Genomic DNA, 18,371 nt, shown 5'->3' with positions numbered 1-18,371 from the left:
GTTGTCCTCGATACCCCACTCCTTACTTTGTGTTATTTCCCTCCCCCCCATTTTCCCTGATAGGCTCATAGGCTATTTGCCCCACCTTATATTCCTCCCTTACCATATCTCACTGGTTCACTTTCCTACACCCGCCTCCTGAGTTGCTGTATAAAAACTTCTGTTCACCCCCTGCCAGTCTTGTCGGGGAGCCCAGGAATAAATCCATCTTGTTCTACACCAAGACCCGTGTCATCGCTGTCTGTCCCTGCGCCGGACCTGCCGATAGCTGGGAATTGCAGAGCTCGCAGGGGGACGGTCGCGCCCCTGCCGCAGCCGCCCAGCACGCCCCGCACAGCGCGCTGCAACACTCCTGGTTAGGTGGAGAAGTCCGAGCTGAGCGCAAAGGTGCAGATGGAGCAGCCGTGCACCAAAATGCTCGGTGGGAAGGATGATCCAGGACCCATAGGCCTGGCAGCCTGAGCTTGCTCCAGGGGAAGGCCTTGGAGCAGATCCTCCTGAGTGCCATCCCACGGCATGTCAGGGAACCAGGGCGTCTGTAGGCGGGTGGGAAACTCTGCAGAGGGACGGGGAGAGCTGGGGCTCCTGCAGGGTGTTGAGGGCTTCTGTGCGGGAGTTTGGGGGGGTTGGTGTTGGTGGGTGTTGGGGAAGCTTTCCTGAACTGAGGATTCTTACTTGCCAGATTCTTCTGTGCCTTCGCTGCTAAGGTTTTTTTTGTGCTGGAGGCAATAACTTGAATGAGAAAATAATTTCAGCATGGAGTAAGAGCTTCTGACAGAGACCAAGTGTTGCCAGCAGTTGCTCCAGGTGTTCCTGCCCACAGCCCCTGCAGGCAGGAGCACAGCCCCCAGTGCACCTGGGCTTTGGCTCCCTCTGGCACAGAAGCCCCCCAGGGGCACAGGTCTCTGGGGCAGGAGATGGCACCAGCCCTGCCAGGGCTCAGGGGCTGGCAGGTCTGCTTGGGCAGGGACTCTGCCTCACCTGCTGGTGTCAGCGTTCCCCGGGCCCCAGGGCTCAGAGCAGCATTCCTGCCCTGGCCCACAGTTCCTTGTCGGTGTCACACCCGCGGGATTGGGATGGCCACCAGCCAGGACGTGTCCCAAGGAGGCCGTGCCAGCTTCTGTGGAAGGCCCTGTGCCCTTCCCAGCGTGGCTGCATTGGCAGCCCTGGGGGCTCCTTCTGCTGCCCTGAGCCTGCAGAGCAGGGCAGCGTTTGATGGTCTGAGCCGTTGATGGTCTGAGCCGTTCCTAAAGACTCTGTTAGTCTGTCTTGGACACTTGGGGTGAGGGATTCCTTCCAACCTGAGCCATTTTGGGTGGGCTGGGGGTGCCCCTGGGCAGGGGGCAGCATGTGCAGGGGCCCTTTGTGACACACTGCAGCATGGTCACTATGGCATGGAACAGCGTGTCAAAGGGCCCTTTGTGACACGTGGTGACATAGGAGCTGCTGGTGACAAGGCCACGCCACAGTGCTCCGAGCACGTGACAGGACAGGACGGGACAGAGCAGTGCTGTGAGGAGCCCCCGCACAGCGCACTCATTCGTGTCTGACCCAGAGCTTTTCTGATGTGTTATTCCTGCAGCTGACCTCGAGGCCAGACCACAGGACTTGCTGACCCGTGGCCTTCCCGAGGCTTCTCTTCTGCAGGTGCCCTCGAGGGCAGAGCGTGGGACTTGGTGCCCTGGAGGCATCTCCCATCCCTGCTGCCAGTGCCCTTGAGGCCAGAGCACAATCCTTGACAGAAATCTCCCGTGCTTGTGGCAGGATCCCTCGAGACCGGACTGCAGGACTTGCTGTCCTGAGCCTTCCTGAGGCTTCTCTCTTGAAGGTGCCTTCCAGGCACAACTGCAAGACTTGCTGACTCAGAGCTTTTCCGAGGCATCTCTCCTGCAAGTAGCCACAAATCCAGCAACTGACATGGAGCAGAGACCTCCAAGAGTGCCCAAGCTGGCCTGGGTGGAGGAAGAGGAAGAAGGCCCTGCACCAGCCCCTGCACAGGAGACTGAAGAAGTGGTGCCATCCAAGCAGCTGCAGGAGGGTGAGTGGCAGAGCTGGGCTGCTGGGCTGCAGGGCTGGTGGCTGCAGCCATCTTGGCCACATCCCATCCCATCCCATCCCATCCCATCCCATCCCATCCCATCCCATCCCATCCCATCCCATCCCATCCCATCCCCTGGGGCCATGCCCATGGACAGGATGGAATAGGGGACGGGCAGACACTCCACAGCCGTGCTCCGTGCCCTGGGCCAGCGCAGGGCTGTCCCTGCCTGGGCAGCGCAGGGCTGGGCTGTGTTCTCCGGCCTCTCCCGCAGCCCCTCAGCTCGGGCTGCGCTCGCTCTTTGCCAGGTGCAGCCGTGCAGCGCACACGAGAGCAGAAACGCACCCATGGCCGCTTCCGCAGAACAGCGCAGGTACCTGCAGCCATCCCTACCTGGGCTGGGCCTGCATGCACCGCTCAGCCAAACACCAAGCTTGGAGCATTCCGTGGAACATCCCTGGCTTTCTGCCCTTCTCCTACAGCTGGTTTGCAAATTCATCAAGAGGATTCGGGAGGAAGAGACCGCCATGGGCACAGGGCTCAGAGCATATGCACCCATCTTCAAAACCAAGACCTCTGCTGCCCTGGCTGATATGCTGGTAGAGGAGGGGTTTTCCAATCCAAAGCAAGTAAGCAGTCTGTGGCCAGGGTTTGATCCTCCCAGGAATTGCTTGGCCTCCCAAGCCACGCCTGCTGCTCCATGGAAGCCTTTGAGGCCATGGCAGTGTGGTGGCAAGGGAAGCACTTCTCTGGGGCAGCTGGGCACATTCCTTCCTCTGGAGGCTTTCCAAGTCTCCCCTGCCTTCTCCAGGTGCCCGCCATGGTGAGGTACATCCACCAGTGGCTCGAGGCCAACCAGTTTGCTGAGCACAGGCTGAACAGGACCCTGCTGGATCTCACTGAAGAACGGCCCGCTGATGTAGTAATGACACTCCTGCGTGTGGCCCCATCCTGTGACAGGTATGGGGCCCACCTGCCCAGAGGTCTCAGGGCTCCCCAGCCCATCAGCCTGCACAGCTTGTCCCAGGTGTCTGACCAACAGAGAGTCCCAGGGCACTCTGGCTGCTCCCTTTGCCAGCCCTGGCACGTCAGCCCCTGAGCCTGCTGCCATGCTCCCTCGCTGCCCCTCAGGGGCCTGTCCCCACAGGGCTGGGCTGCCTGGCTGCTGCTGGTGAGGAGCAGTGGGCAGAGGCAGAGCTGGCAGCCAGCTCAGCTCCCCACTGCTGCCCAGGCCACGGTGCTGTGTCTCAGACTCCCCTGAGACGGAGCTCTGACCCCACAGAGCTGCTTTGACCATGTGGAAGAGCATCATGTGCTCGGTGAGGACTGCAGAACTGGCCATGCTCGTACTCCTCGATGTGCTGGGGAGCTGGCCAGAGCACAGCACATGCACCTCCGATGGGGACAAATCGGGTGTCTTTGTCCTGGCTGTGAGTTTCTGCCTTTGCTGGCCCCAAGGCCACCTCTCCAGCAGTTCTCCATCCTCCCTCCCCCATGGCGTCTCCCTGCCTCAGGCGCTGGGCTGAAACCTGGCCTCGGGGCAGCTCCAGGGCCACCAGGCCCGGTGCTCCCCCTGCGTCTCTCCGGGCCTCTCCCTCCTGTGCTCGGGCCCTGCCACACGAACACCTCAGCACTGAGCCCTGTCTCAGGGGGCTTTGTCCTTTGCAGGCAGCTGTAGTGATATGGAAGATCCTCCAGCTGCCCTGTGTCCCACATATGGTGACCGTCTATCTCCCCCACCTATTTGTGCATCTGCTCTTCCAAGTTCTCTTCAGCACTCTGGATATGCCAGAGGAGGTCAATACCTTCTGGAAGGGATGCCAGCAGCAATATGGCCTTGCCACCAGCCCCAACAGGTGCTCCATGCCAGTCCTCCTGTCCTTGCCACATTCCTGGGCAGGAGCCAGTGCTCCCAGCGTGACCTGGCCTTTGCTCTGCACACAGGTTTGCAGTGCAGACCCTGAAGTCCCTGCTCTGCGAAATGCAGCACGAGGATGCGGTGGTGGCAATGGAACACAAGTGTGGCTGGGACAAGCTGCTGTGTGCTGACACATACCACCATGCCGTGGGTCTGCTGGCCAAGTGAGATCCCCCTTCTCCCCGCTGCCTCTGACATTTGTGCTCTGTGCCTGGGGTGCCCCACACAGTCCCTGGGGCCATGGGCCAGAGGGCCTTGTCACCAAGGCACAGCCAAGCAGACTGGAAAAGGCTGGGAGAGGAGGGTGCCCACAAGGCGCCACCTCCCAAATAGCCCAGGGGCCCTTGCAGGATGCTGGGGAAAGACCAGACCTCTGTGAGTCAGTCCTGGGAGAGGTTTGTCCCCCTGGCCCACAGTCTTGGTTACTTTGTCTCCTGCCAGGGAGATGTCCTGTGTCTCCATCCCCTTGTGCTCCCGGATCGCTCGCTACCTGCTCCGGCTGCTCAGCGCACAGGAGCCACGCTGGGAGCTGCCCGCCTTGGCGTTCTTTGTGGAGGTGAGCCTGAGGGCCAGCGCTGCCTCGCTCAGCTGCCTCCCGGCTCTCTGCCCTCTCGTAGCTGCAGCTGCCTGGGACGGAGCCCGCGCCCTGTGCTGCTGCCTGGGCTCAGCCCTGTACGGTTCTGGGCTCCTGCTGGACGGTCCCCTGTCACTGCCCTGTGCCTTTCAGGTCCTCAAGTGCCTGGACATGAGTGAACGCGGTGCTGACAGAGTCCTGCAAGTCTTGTCAAGGCACCTGCGGAGCGGGTGCAGGGAGAAGCGTCACCTGGTGCTCAGGGCCCTTCTGGATCTCATCAATGATCCTTTGATGGTGAGAAGGGGGCAGGGGCTGAGGCTGTGCCCGGGAATGCAGTCGCTTGGGCTTGGCTGGGCTTTGGGCACTGGGCCAGCTGCTCCCAGCTCTCCTGCCTCCTGCTTCAGCTGCCCAAGTGCTTCGGAACAGCCCTTTGGCCTCTAGGCCGTGCGGCAGCAGGATGGCCTTTCACAAACTTGTGTTCCGCACAGAGCAAAAAAATGTGGAGCCTGACTGAAGGTCTTGTGGAGCTCCTGTGGGACGCAGATGGAGAGATAGTTAGCATGACAGCCACGCTCCTCAACTTTATCATCTTGGACAAGGACATGCTGATACCCAGCCCCATCGCACTGCAGCTGGTTGAGGCGCTCCTGCCACTCCTTGACCACGTAAGGCTCCCTGCCCCCAGCCATGGCCACTGGCTGCTGCCCGGACACTTGGTGCCCTGCAGATTTGCAGGCACCATGCTGAGCCCCATACAGCCAATGCTGAGGTCTTTTTCCTTCCCTTCATACAGGACAATAGCCAGGTGAAGCTGCTCTCCATAGTGCTCCTTGGAACACTGGTGACTCTTCCACAGGAAAAGGAAAAAGAGGCCCTGATGACACATGTGCACCAGAGCCTGCTGCCACTCTTCTTCCACTGCCATGATGAGAATCAGCGAGTGGCACAGGTGAGGACTCCTGGGCTGCTGCTGTTCCCCCGGGAGGGGCTGGGCTGGCCCTGCCCTGGCGCCTCGCAGGCTGCAGCCTCCTCCAGGCCCTGGCACAGGAACACATGTCCTGCGCCCTGGGCTCTGGGGCCATCTCTGCGTCTCTGCTGCTCTCCAGGCTTCGCAGGAAACACTGCTTGGTGCGGCCGAGTTCCTGAAGAGGAGTGAACTTCAAAAACTGGTGAAGAGCAAGAAGCTGTGGAAGTTCACCGAGTGGCTGGTAAGGAGGGCTGGGAAGCCGCAGCCCCAGCCTGGAGCAGCCCCTGAGCGCGGTGCTCGGTGTGCGGGCTGGCAGCTGTGCCCCTGCCCGCTGCTGCAGCCCGAGGCCGCGCGGGCTCTGCTCCAGGCTCCTGCGGCCCGAGCCGGGTGCCCATGGAGCCCCGGCCCGGGGGGCTGCGGGGCGGCACCGCGGCTCCCCGGGCAGCAGCCGGCCCTCTGCCCCTCCAGAGCCCGGCGCCAGCGGCTGCTGGCCGCACCTCAGGGCTGTGCGGGCAGGGGAGGCCGGGGCTGGCACGGGGAGCGCCCGGCCCAGGGGCTGAGCCCGTGCCAACCCTTCCCTGCTGCCGCTCTCTGCAGCTGGCAGAGGACAGGAGCAGAGTGGCCGAGCACCTGCGCCGGGCCCTGCCCTACCTGCGGAACCTCCAGGAGCCCCTGCGAGAGGCGGCCGTCAGGTTCATGGGTGAGCCACGAGCCCGGGCTCCCTCCCCGCCCCGCCGCAGCTCGGCCCCAGCCCCGGCTGCTGCCCCGGCAGCGCCACCCGGGCCGGTGCCGCGGAGCCCCGCCTGCCCTGGGCGCTGCTGCCGCCCTCTCCAGCCGTGCCCTGGGGCGGCAGCGAGCGGCGAGGGCCCGGCCCGAGCCCTGCCGGGCCAGGAGGCCGTGTGGGCACAGGGCTGGCGGCGCCGCTGGCAGGGAGCTGTGCCCTGGGCTGACAGGCTCTGTGTTCCCAGGGACGGCCGGACGGCACCTGAGGGGGAGGAATGAAGAGCTCCAGCTCATCTCTGAGGGTGAGCGAGGGCAGCGGGCTGCCAGCGGGGGCTGCCGGGGGAGCTGCGAGCCCTGCCCCGGCTGCGGAGGGCTCTGCTCCCTGTGCGGACCAGGGCCGGCGTGAGCAGAGCACACAGAGCTTTCAGGACACCTGGGGGATTCGTGGCCAGCAGCTTCGGGCTGATCCGGCTGGTCCCTGCTCCCTGCTGGCCATGGCCAGAGCCAGCTGGGATGGCCCTGGCACAGAGTCCCCTCGGGTCCCCTCAGATGTGGGAACTGACCATGGCTCTGTTCCTCTCTCTTTCAGCCCTTGAAGGAATGGCAAATGACATCAGTGTCGCCATCAGAAGCCTGGCATTTCAAACATTGTATGTCCTCCAGGCAGTAGAGCGAGCTCGATATTCCATCATCGACAACCTGCATGATCGGCTCTGCAGGGCATGGGGGAGATGGCCTCGTCTGTGGGGGCTCGGCTGGCTGTGCTGCTGGAGCTCTGCAGAGAGCTGATCCCTGAGGCTCTGTCTGCTGGGGCCACCTGAGCCCGCAGGAATGCTTCATTTATTCAAGATTGTTCTTTCCTTCTTTTTGTTTTTCTTTAGCATATAAATATAGGATGTGTTCTAATAGACAGACTGCCAGGATCTTTCTTTTGCTGCCCAGGTTCTGCAGGGTCTAGGGGAAGAGGGAGAAAAGGGTTCCTGGGCTCAGCAAGCTGCCCAGGTATTCAGGGTTGCAGGGAAAATGGCCAGAAGCCCCTTGGCCTTTGGTGGCTCTGCTGAAGCCTTTGTGCTGCCCACAGAGAAGATGGGCAGGGGCTGGAGCTGTGGGGATCTCTGTGAGAGTGGTGCCTGGAGATGGCCACAAGCCCTGTCCCAGGCAGGAAGCGCCATCCGTGTCCTCCTGCCCGTGTGTTGCTGGCTGGATTGCTGAGGGCTCCCAGGTGCCTCTTGGTGGGGCTCCTCTGGAGCTCCTGTGGGGCTGTGGCGCTGCTGCCGGGCAGGTTGGCCGGGCTGGGGAGACCCTGAGGGGACGGGGCCACGAAGGGATGAGGGGCTGCGGAAGCCCTGACAGGACGAGGCAGTGGGAAGGCACGGGGGGATATGTGAGGAAGTGGGTAACATTGGCTCAGGGAGGAAAGTGGGTTGGAGCCAAAGAGACCACTCACCCCGATGTTGGTGTGGCAAACAGAGCACGTTTATTCCCGAACCCTTCCTTCCAAAGGGCCTTTGAAATACCCAGTCTGGATGCTTTCACTGAAATAAATGGGCCAGGAGACCTGCTCCTTTTTAAGGCCTTTATTAATAGTGACCAGCTCTGGGTGGGGGCCCATGGGGTCGTGCACACCACCGCTGCTCCCACTTGGCGACGCTGAGGAGGAGGAGATCGGGTCTGCTAGGCAGCAGAACCGGGGATTCCGTCCTCTCGGGCGTGCCCAGGAAGGCAATTTGCGGCTCGTTGCCTGGGGTCCTGATTCCGCAGTCGCACTGTTTACATTAGGGCGGTGTTCTGGTTTGAAAGTAAAACCAGTGAGAGACTCTAAGTCAGAAATACAAATTATTGGGAAAAGGGGAAAAGGACAAAAATACATGCAATAATACAAAGGGAAAGGCTACTGACAAAGTCAGAATACAACCTGGCCAGCGTGCTGGTAGCAGTTCGAATTGGAGCAGCTGCAGTCCTCTTGGGATGGCAGATGTAGTTGCTGTGTTTTCTCAGAGAACCTGTGAAAAGGCTCTCCTCTGTCTAGAAATCTCCACTCTTATCCAGGTGGGAATGCCTAGCTCGTCCCCTTGGGCAGAGCATCTCACAATAGGTTATTATGAGTCACGAGGTGTGTCCTTAATTACCTCCTCCTCCTGGACAGTGTTATTTCTGAGTCATGTGGCCAGGCATTGATGGGGCCATTAACAGCAGATAAGGAAAACTGCCCCAAGGCAACTCCTACTCAGATGCTAATTGGAAAATGTTTTTTTTTAAAATCTTGGACAGGTGGCATGTTGGCGGCTACTCCACGGGTCTGGCAATGTCCGGGACCTCTTGACAATTGTCCAATCCGGTCCATGGCCCCGAATTTGGTGTGGCTCGTTGTCCTTGGGGCTCTTTTCGGGATTTCGCGCTCGGTTCGCGATTTGCATATTACCAGAGACGGCGCGGCCGCCATTTTGGGGAGCAGCGGCGGTAAAATCCCAGCGGTCACAAAGTGAAGGGCAAGCGGGGCAAGGGGGAATCAAAACAAGGGTGCACATAAGTCGATTTTAACGGGGTTTGAACAGTTAAGAGCATTTTAATTAACATTTTCAATATAAAACTGAATTTATTCATAACAGTCTGATCTCTGTGCCCCTTCAGATTCTGACCTGAGCAATGCCTGCAGCCTTGGGAGAGATGTGATGGGCCCGGCCCCTGTCAGTCAAAGCAGGGCTGGTACATTCACCCCGTACAAGCCAGCCTGCACGGTGACACACGGCAACAGAGTGCGAGGCACAGCTCCAGGAGCTCCCTGTGAACCTCTGGGACCACTGTCTGCCCCAAGCTTCAGGGGCTGCAGTGGGAGCCCGGCTGGGCTCTGCCCTGGGACCATCCTGCAGGGACAGTTGCAAACCGCCTGCAGCTTTGGGAATGGCATTAGTGCCTATGGTGGGGGGAAAGCTGCAAGTCCTTGACTGCTGTCTTGTGTTGCTGAGAAGAGGAAGGACATCTCAGAACTGGGGATGCTGTATTTGAGGTCAAGCGAGCAACTTTGTGGTAGGGGAGCTGCATGGGCCTAAAGGACCCAGGGGTGCCGGTCAAGATCAGCTGAAGTTTGGCCAGCGCCTGCCCAGGTGGCCAAGAAGGCCAAGGATGCCCTGGCCTGAGTCAGCAGCAGTGGGGCTGCGGGAGCAGGGCAGTGACCATCCCCCTGGGCTGGGCAGCTCTGCGGCCATAGCTGGGAGTGCTGTGTCCACTTGTGGGCCCCTCTGAAGCAGAAAGTCCTTGAGGGGCTGGAGCATGTGCAGAGAAGGAAACGGGAGCTGGGGAAGGCTATGGAGTGCAAGGCCAAGGAGGAGGTGCTGAGGGAGCTTTAGCCTGGACAATGGGAGGCTCATGAGGGACCTTCAGATCCACAGATCCGTACATGACAGTGCTCACCACAAGGGCTGTTTCCCTGCCAAACATGTGTCACTTCATCCAAGTGCTTTAGCCACCTGAGGAAGGGACACTTCCAACTTGTAGTTTCTTGGTTTGCTAGGAGGAGAAGCCCCGCTCATTTTCTCTCTTTCCAGCAAGTAAAGAGTCTCCTGCACAACCTTTCCTGCCCTTTTCATGCACTGCATGGGATTCTGATCCAGTTTGAGTTTTCCTTTTCTGCCACAGCAGTAACAAAGTCTGTGCTGGCTATCTCCTGCTTTTCCATTTCAAAGCTTTCAAAAGCTAAAAGCCGCATTGTGCAGAGGCACCGTTGCTTGCTGATGGCAGCCAGGGAGGACTATCAAATTCATAGAGTTCATCAAATAGAGTTCTGTTGAGTTAGCCCATTTTAATATGGTTGGAGAGACTTAGAGTCCCATCGCTAACAAAGTCGCTGATTTCTCCTTGGAAGTGGTGTTTGTGGATGCGAGGAGGAACGAGGTCATAAATGAGAGGTAACGGCCTGTCCCTCATGCTTCTCTCTTGCCGCAGATGGCAGAAGGAACAGCGGTTTCTGCCCCAGCTCCCTCTGCTCCTGGAGAAGAGGCCAAAGAGGGGCAAAATGAGCAAGACGACCACAAGCCGACAGCTGTGGCAGCAGCAGAGCCAGATGGTACGTGCTGTGTACGTCTGGTTATTTCTTTTCTGAGGGTCGGTGTATTGAGTGCAGCTGTCAGCAGAGCTGTACCCAATGCTCCTCCTGAGTTTGGTGTCACAGGGCCATTTAGGACTCCCCAGAGGAAGTGCTGTGCTCCGAGGCAGCAAGAGCGCTCTGGGTGTTCCTGCTGCCTCTGGAGGCAGCTTGGACTGGCTTGGCTTTGCCTGAGATTTCCTCTCTGCTAAAGGCTGAAGCAGGGATTTTTCTTGGATCAGCAGAAGGCTGTGACCTAGCAAATCATCTAGGCAAGTCCTGCATGCTAGTGGCCAAACTGAAGAGATTTTTTAGCTTCCTTAATTCCCATTAGAATCCTGACTTCCAACCAGTCATCAGAGCAAAAAAAATCTTCACAGAAATTTACTGGTTTTGGAGTTTTGTCTTTTTGGTTGGGGATTTTTTTGGGGGTCGGGGCAGGGGGAGGTGTGGATGTGTGTGGTTTTGTTTTGGTTTTGTGGGGTTGTTTTTGGTTTTGTGCTTTTTGTGGGGTTTTTGGTTTTGTTTGTTTGTGGGTGTTTTTTTTGGTGGAATTGCTTTTTCTCCATCCTGAAGGAGCTCTTCTGTCCCACATGTCTTACTGATGTCATTTTTATGACATTTTTACATTGCTACTACTACTACATCTACAGTTTATTTTTTAATGAGAATGCCATATTTTTGTCAATAAGAACTACTTTGAAAGAGCTTTGGTTTCAAGGACGAACAGAGAGCAGGAGGTGTTTTCCATGTGTCCCCAAAGGAAAACCAGCTACTTTTATAACAATCAGTATTTCATATCCTAGTTTTATACTTCTAAAGATGTGTCCAAGAGACACATCGAAGTGGCATGAATAGAAAAAACTGTACTGCAGGCATTTCTCAGGAGACAGCCTCCAGCCCAGCCATGGTATATTCCTCAGATCCATGGCACTTTTTCATACCTGATTTCCACTCTTTCCCATGACTGTTAGAATCCTACCCATTGGCCCAAGCCCTGCTCACATCCGTCTCTAGGAAAACACATCAAGTCCTCTGGGATTCTGCAGCACAGCCCAATGGATCTGCTTCTTGCCTATAGCAGCTGCCAGTGCTGAGCTCTCAGATAAGACCTGGTGGGGCTGAGAGCAGAGCCCAGTGGATTCTGTGTCTGCCATCCCCTATTGGGACAAAAAGGGCATTGATCTGCACCTCGGTGAGTCTGATCTCAAAGCCCATCCTGTTGTGTCCTGAATGGGGGCAACAATTTGTACGGGGCTCAGGCTGCCTGTGGCTTCTTCCCATTGCTTGTCAGTGCTCATGCTTGAGCTTTGCCAGCCTGGCTGTGGTAGCTGCCCTGTCCCTGAGGGTTGGTGGGACTGCAGGGGCTGGAGCCTTCCTTGGCCCCAAGAGGGGTGTCTGTGAGCTCAGCCTGCTCATAAAGGGTGAGGGTCCTGATGCTGAAGGCCCCGTTGGAATTGGTTAGAGCATGAGCTGCTCTGGTTTACACATGGAAAAGCATTGTTTTGGCTGAAAGGTGGAGAAGATGTGCTCCTCTCCTGGGAGTGCATACCCCTGTGCTTTGTTTCCTGTCAAGAGAACTCTTCCAAGGACTGTACAAAATCAGTCTCTGTGCCAGCCATCTGCACTGCAGGGCTGCCTGTCTTGTTGCTGTTGTTGTTGCTGTTGTTGTTAACCAGCTGACCACCCCCAGACACTGGGGCTGCCTTTTCTATCTCCTGGAAGCTGGGATCTCTGCTTTAAAGTGAGCATCTTGCATTTTGTTTCTTTCAGGGAAAATGGTGAATGTGGAAAATCCCAAGATGAAATACACTGAACTGGATATATTGGCAAGGGGTGAGTCCAGCCACAGTTACTTCTACAAAACCATGGGCCAGGTGTTTTGCTGGTGTATCAGGTGTTTCACTGGAATATCTGTCCAGCGTGAAGTCAGGCCAGCTGCAAACGTGTTCAGATACTGGAGATAGATTGTCCAATGTATTCAGTACTGCTCAGAATTTGAGAGTGCGCTCAGAAAGCATTGTCAGAGACATCTCCATGCTGCCGAGGTCTTGCCTGCATCAAGGAACAGGACCTGGAAGATCTCCTTGTCTCTCAAGTGTGGGACAGCTCTGTGTTAACTTCTTTAGCATTTTTGTATGTCTCAAAATCACACTGCCACACTAATGAAAAAAGAAGAATCTTGCTTGCCTGAAAGAGCAAGCTACCCCCCATCAAAGCTGTGAAATAACAGTTCTCAGGAACATTTCTTTCCCGTGGTTTGTGGAAGGAAATACTCCATGGTCAGGATAGGAATCACACAGTTTAAAAACTGAAACCCAAGATGAAAGAATAAATTCCATTTAGGGGCTGAGGCAGTAAACCCCAATGCTTCAGCAACTGGCCCAGGCTCTGCCCATGCATTTGAGAGGAAAATGCATCATCTGCCTTCTGACAGAGCCCTCCTGCATCCTGCAAGTTTTAGGCATTTACAGCAGAGATCTCCTGTGTGGGCTGGCTTTCACTCTAAGAAATAAACAGCTTCTCTTTTCTCTGCTTCTCTTTTGTTTCTAGGACTTTTGGACATGTGGTTAGAGCACTCAACAAAGCCACAGGAGGAGAGGTAAATGTCAACAGCCCTCACAGACTCTGCTGCACTCGAGGGGCTTTCCCCTCTGGTGTGAGCAGCTGTGGCCAGAGCTTTGGGTAGAGCTGTGCTGAAAAGGCACAAGAAGCACAGACTGGTGCCAGCCTGCAAAATACATTTGGGACAGTCTTTGTCCTTCTCAGCTGCCAAAAAGAAGGCCCAAAGGGCAGCAGTTCATTTCGGAGAAGGATGTGCTCACTCACTCTCAATGGCTAAAACAAAGGTGGTTCCTTAGAGAATCTTACTGCTCTTTGGGGCTACAGCTTCAGAGTCCTGAATTCGCATCTCTGCCTGCCAGCAAATGCATCTGAAAGTTACTGGTAGTTCCTTAGCCACCTGCAGTGCTGCACTTGGGAACTGCACATTGGGAGAGATCTGCAAGGCGTCCCTAAAAGCCATAGCCCAAGATGTATCCACAGAGGATTAAGGCATGGATTACTTCTTCTGAATCCCATACAAAGCAGCAGGGAGTGTGCTCAGAGGTTTGTGAGTGATAGCTGAGACACCACTGTTAGCAAGTGGACAAGACAAAACCCCAGTGGCCCCGTGTCCTGTAACTGGCCCCAAGGGAGCGGAGCCATGGGCTGTTGCAATGTCAGTTCCAGTTACTGCAGTGCCTAATCCCGAGGCAGTTTGGCACAGCTCAGCTGCGTCATTGCAAAATCACTCGCTCCATGTGCCTTGTGGTCTCGTGCCACCAGCTTCTCAAGTTACTGATTTTCAGTGTCATTTTAGGTGGCCATAAAGAAAATAAGACTTAAAGGATTGAAGAGGAAGCAAGTAACCGTTCATGAAATCAGTATCATGAAGAGGCATAGGAGCCCCTGTGTTGTGAATTATTTAGACAGGTGAGTGGTCATGGTTTTATCCCATGAATTTGTGTTTACATACAGCAAACATGAGAGGTTAAAAACCCACTTTGGTCACCTTTAGAAAGTAGAGCTGTTAATTATTATGTATTAATATTTCTCTATCATCTCCAATGGATGAGAAGAGAGTGCATCTTGTCTGCATGAGTCTTCCCTGGCACGCATAGTTTGAAAATTATTCAGAAATTATTCAAAACCTGGGTCAGCTCTGTCTTACTAAATTAATACCCTCTAAGTTCACTGCCTCCACATATTTTTGGGATTAATTTTTAAAAGTTTCTTAAATGCCGATGAACCATCCTAAAGTGGATTTCCCTTGGATTGTTGCCCCTCTTTTCCATTGCTATGCATGCCAGGAACACTAGGTGCTTATTTCCAGAAACACCATGCGTGACAGGCTTTTTATCTGGGCTGTTCCTAAACCACGCTTTTCGCTTACTGGCCATCTAGGACATCTCCTTTTTCACAGCTGTTCTTTTCTCCTTGAGACTGCACAGATTGCAAACAACACACGCCGAGGGGGAATGTCTATTGCTTTGATTCTGCCTTTGTCTCCAAGGGACGTGAAAACAAGAATCAAGCCCTGTCTTTTCCAAACAGCAATGTAGCCATGTATGTTCATCCCCATGCCCTTGTTTCCTTCTTTCAGCTACCTTCTGTGTGAGGAACTCTGGCTGGTCATGGAGTACATGGACAGAGGCACTCTGAGCAATGTCATCAGCAAGACCTGCCTGTGTGAAGGTGACATAGCATCCATCAGTCAGGGGGTCAGCAATCCCACCTGTGCTTCCAAGGGTTTGGGAAACAGGGGCTCAGAAGAGGAGAGGTTTCATGTATAAAGCTTTGCTTCTGCATTGTTAGTATGCTATGGGCAAGTAAAAGCATCTCCAGAGAAATGCCTGCCAGTGCCCTTGCACTCACTGTACTCTGTTCTTGTACTCTTATTTCCGGCTGTTGTATTCTCACTCTGCCTCTTGTATTTGCTGTTCTCCATCTTGCCTCCTTTAACTTTTGCCTCTCTTCACTTCATTCCTTGCTTGTAAAAGCAAAGCTGCTGGTAGCAGGATTTAAAATGAACAGCAAAGAAAAAAGGAGAGACTCATTTCTCTCAGTCCTCAGCTAAAAAGGACAGTAGTGCAGCCAAAATGCTCTTTGCTTCTGAGCACATCCCCTGCAGCAGCAGCAGTCATCCTGGCTGCTTTGCAGGGACAGTGTACAACAGCATCAGGTGCTGTTGATCTTTCAAAAGCTGACATGCCTTTCCTTAGAAAGGTCCTGCTCTCCAAGTGTTGGAGCAGCAACTCTTCCTCTCAATGGCCCTGCGTTCTGCCATTGCTCGCCATTCCCCTGCAGAGAGCATCTTTTAGATTCTTTGTTTCTTTTCTTGTGCGATGAAATCACACCGCTAATTTTTGCCCTCCTGTTTGTGTTTTCTCTCTCAGTGCCTGCAAGGACTGGATTTTCTTCACTCAAACCACGGGACCCACCGAGATGTGCAGAGCAGCAACATCCTTTTTGGAACCGACGGCTCTGTCAAGCGGGGTCAGTATATCCTTGGTCAGGTGCAGCGTTCAGGGATGTGGGGATGTGGGGTGAGGGGCTGCTTTGAGTGACTGCCAGCTCCCCAAAAATGGTGCTGGTGGCAGTGCAGGGACCCCCGCTCTGAGCTGATGACACGGTTGCAACGTGCACAGAGGTATGACAAGGAACAAGTAGCCAAGAGTGGCATTGCTCTGTGTGTGTCCCTTCCAGAGGGAGGGAGTTACAAGTCTAAAGCTTCCAAAGAGCAAAAGCCACTGCTGAAGGCAGTGTAAAAAATGTGGGGATTTTTTAAGTCGCCAATACCATATTTCCTTGGCTAAAGTCCTGAAGAAACAGACCAGGGACAGTTGTCCAGGACATTCCAACAGCATGTTCTCAAACTTCTACTGGGGAATTCTTTTGCTTGATTTCCTAATTGCACAGAATTAAAATAAAACCAGTATTTTGCTTTCCCCTCAGCTGATTTTGGCATCTCTGTTGAGCTCGGCCCTGAGGAGAAGAGACTGCCCTCGGTAGCTGGGACTCCTTGGTGGATGGCGCCTGAAGTGGTGATGCGTAAACCATGTGGCCCCAAAGTGGACATATGGTCTTTTGGAATTGTGGGAATTGAAATGGTAGAACAAAAATTTCCTTACTGGAACCAAAGTCCTGCCATGGTAAGGAGCAAATACAGATCCCGCTTGTCTTTCTCACCTGCCCCGTGTTCTGCGTGACATTGGACAAGATCCCATTGCCATCTGCTGGAACTACTTCCACCTAAAAACGTCCCTGCAACACATCAGCATCTGGTGCAGTTTTGGCTGCATCAGTGTGGAACTCAAGCCTCACCACATGCAAACAAACCCCATTCTCAGGCAACACTTTCCTTTGGGTTATAAGCGGTTCCAGTTCTTTTGTCTGTGTAGATGACCCCAATAACAGGAAACAAGCATCTTAGAACTGGTGTTATCCTTCCAGAAATGAAGGAAAGAAACCCAAACCCAGCAAAGTTTCTAAAACAGTGGTTTCTAGAGAGGAACTTAACCCCCTTTGCAGTTTCTGCTACTGGGAAACATGCCTGAAACCTGGGCATGAGGCTTCAAGGCCACAGAGTCTCTTCTGCTTCTTGTGCAGTGTTGCTGAAACACTCAGTGACCGTTTTTCTCTCATAGCCCAAGCCACGTTCTCCACGTCACCAAGCCGGAGCCTTGTGAGGGGGAGAGCCTGCCAAAACCTCCTGTTTGTTTCCTGGCATTTTCTGGGATGGGCCTACCACTCATTGACTTGAGTAGGCAAATGAGCAGAAGGTGTCCAAAGGGGTGGCATTTCTCCTTTTTCTGAGCAGGAAAAGTTTTTCTTTTGTTGCATAAGAGAAGCTGAAATTTTAAGACTGCTGAGAGACAGAGCTGCAGGTGGCTCCTTTGTGCCCAAACAGGCATTTTCATCCCAATATATTTGTGCATGCAACTTAATGTGTCTGTGTTGAATATGAGATTGTAAATGTTTGTTTCTTTACCTGGGGATTAACTGATGGATTTCCTTTCTTTTCTTCCAATTACCATTGTTTTCAAGAACAGGACAAAAAACTTGATGAGTCTTGTTCTATGGCAACTGTGCTTAAGGGATCAACAAGCCCTGCAGAGATGCCTTTCATGTACTAATCCTTGGAATTAGTTAGTATAGCAAAGTCCCCCTTCCAAAAAGGCTGTCAAGCTGGTGTGAATCCTCAGAGAAGGAAATGTGCTTTTGCTGATGTAGCTCCCAGTAACTAGGTCAGTCAATGAAATCGGCTGCCAAGGCAAGACTGGCAGGATGTTGGCAAAGCTGTGGTTGCATCAGAGTTTGGGTTTTTTGTTGGTAAAGTCATCCCTGGGTCTCTGCCAGGGCAGAAACGGCCACTGCAGAATGGAGGTTAAACAATGGGCTCTGGGAGAGCAGTTACAGATGGGAAAGAAGCAGGTGGAGCCTCGTGTTCCCTTTTTCTGCAGACTAAACTCCTGATAGCCACAGCAGGGACATCACAGCTGCAGCAGCCCAAGCTCCTCTTGGCTTGGCTGCGTGACTACCTGAGCTGCTGCCTGCAGAGAGACGAGGAGCGGCGCTGGTCTGCCAAAGAGCTCCTGCAGGTAAAATGCCAAGGGGCTGCAGGTGAAAGAGTGTCCGAGGGATGGGCTCCTCCTCCACTGAGGCCCGAGGCATCAGATGAGCCCCCTTCCTCCTCACCTCCTCCACTCTTGGTGCCCTTCAAATGAAAATGCTGAGGAGTGCGGGGCTGGGCTGGGCTGGCAGGGCTCTGTAAAGTCCTGTGGTACAAGTGTCCTGCAATTAACAGGGACATCTTTAAAGAGATCAGGTTGCTCAGAGCCCTGTCCCACTGACCTGGAATGGTTCCAGGGATGGGGCACCTACAAGCTCTTGAGACAACCTGTGCCAGGGTGGCACCATGCTCCAACTAAATAAGGTCTTCCTTAGACCTACTCTGATTAGATCTCCTTTGTGTTTAAAACTATTCTCCCACATTCTATTGTAACTGGCCCTGTTAAAAACGGTGTCCCCCACTTTCTTCAAAGCAACTCTGAAGTCTTGGAAAGCGGCAAGAAAGTCTCCCTGGGGCCCGTTCTTCAGAAAACTGAATAACTCCACCTCTCTGTGCATTTCCTGAGAGGACAGGTGCTCTGTTTTCTGACAGTTTCTGTTGCCCTGTTTTGGAACTTGGTGGTGTGTTCAGTTTTACCTAATGGCAAAAGAATTGAAGTAGAGCAATGCAGGGTACAGAGCCATGAAATGGTGGCGGAAGAACCCAAGGCTGCCAGTCCTGGCAGAGCAGTCTGGAGAGATTTGGCTGTGGGCAGGAGGGGCTGTGGGGCCTCACTGTGAGCCTCTGAGGGGCCCGGGTTTGTGCCCCCACCCCACCCTGAGAGGCTTCTGGCACACAAACAGGGACAGCTGAGAGGGACTTGACCCAGCCCTGTCTGCTGCCTGGCACGGTCAGGCAGAGGGGAACTGCCCCAGGCTGACTGCCAGGTTGTGTGGCAGAGACGTGCGGGGACGCTG

The sequence above is a fragment of the Lonchura striata genome, chromosome 34, assembly GCF_050655825.1.
Source record: "Lonchura striata isolate lonStrDom1 chromosome 34, ASM5065582v1, whole genome shotgun sequence".
Taxonomy (NCBI): domain Eukaryota; kingdom Metazoa; phylum Chordata; class Aves; order Passeriformes; family Estrildidae; genus Lonchura; species Lonchura striata.
Note: the sequence above shows the minus strand (reverse complement) of the source record.